The sequence below is a fragment of the Morone saxatilis genome, unplaced genomic scaffold (assembly GCF_004916995.1).
Source record: "Morone saxatilis isolate NCDOM2014 unplaced genomic scaffold, NCSU_SB_2.0 Contig4, whole genome shotgun sequence".
Lineage (NCBI taxonomy): Eukaryota > Metazoa > Chordata > Actinopteri > Moronidae > Morone > Morone saxatilis.
The window spans coordinates 16266099-16267364 of NW_023339984.1; positions in this window are offsets into that span (position 1 = coordinate 16266099).

Genomic DNA, 1266 nt, shown 5'->3' on the forward strand with positions numbered 1-1266 from the left:
AACATACTTGTTTGTGTGTGTGTGTGTGTGTGTGTGTGCGTGTGTGTGTGTGTGTGCAAAGGTAAACTGGTGTGTGTGTTCTCACATTGGGTGATGACTGTGGGGAAAACAGGAAAGCAAACAACCATTCTCAGGGTGTGTTTAAGGAGAGGAGGAATTTGAGTGTGTGTGTTAATCAGCGAGTCTGTGGATGAGGCCTCATGTTTGTGTACCACAACTGATTTCTGGCAAAGTGTCAGTTAAGATTTCTTGGTTTTATTTCTGTTGTTTCACACACTTTTTGTTTTTAAAGTAAATAATCTCCAGACTGATGTTTCTTCTTACATTTAATTATTTTTTGGTTTTGATCGCCAGAGGAAGCATTTGGTTGTTGCAGCTGCACAAAGACAGAAATAAGTACATATAGATATTTATTTATCTGTACTTATAAGTAAATAAATAATAAAAAGAGAAGAAGTGTAAAAGCAGAGGTATTAAATATAATACTGTACATGTAATATAAGAATAAGATAATATAAGATGTTTCTTTATTGATCCCCAGTAGGAGGAATTTAGAAGAAGAAGAAGAAGAAGAAAAATACAATATAATACCACAAAATAAAGTAAAATATATACACTATATACAGTAAAATACAATATAATAAGTCCGTGTGGATGCACATGTGCTAAAAGGGTACTTGACAGTTTAACTGAGTGCTTTCAGCCTCCCTCGCATCCACTTCTCTATAAACAGATAATAATAGTAATAACAATAGAAATACATTACTGGATTGCTGGAGACACAAATCTCTGAGCTTTTGTCCGCAGATTGAGATGCTTCATTGCGTCAAACAAACGTCCCATAACTTTTGTGACCTCTGACGCCACCATGATTCATTCATATTTGTGTTTTTTGAACTGTTGGATGGATTGTCAATAAATTCTGTTCAGATATTAATAACATTAGTTTGGTTTATGACCAAATTCCTGCAGAACTCAAAACATTTAGTGCTATTAACCAAATGTAAGCATGCTACCATCATTTTACTGTCAGTGTGAGCATGTTAGCATGTTCTCTTAGCATTTACCTCAAAGCACCGCTGTGCTTGACCTCATAGAGCTCCTAACATGGCTGCAGACCCTCGTTCATCTATTCCCGACCCCGTCCAGTGGTCATTCCCTGGAAATTAATGAGCAGCTGCTAAAATCAGACAATAGTCATTGTCTCTGTTTCCGTTCATCTGGAAAGAACATCTCAATCTGTGTGTGTGTGTGTCTGCTTTTATT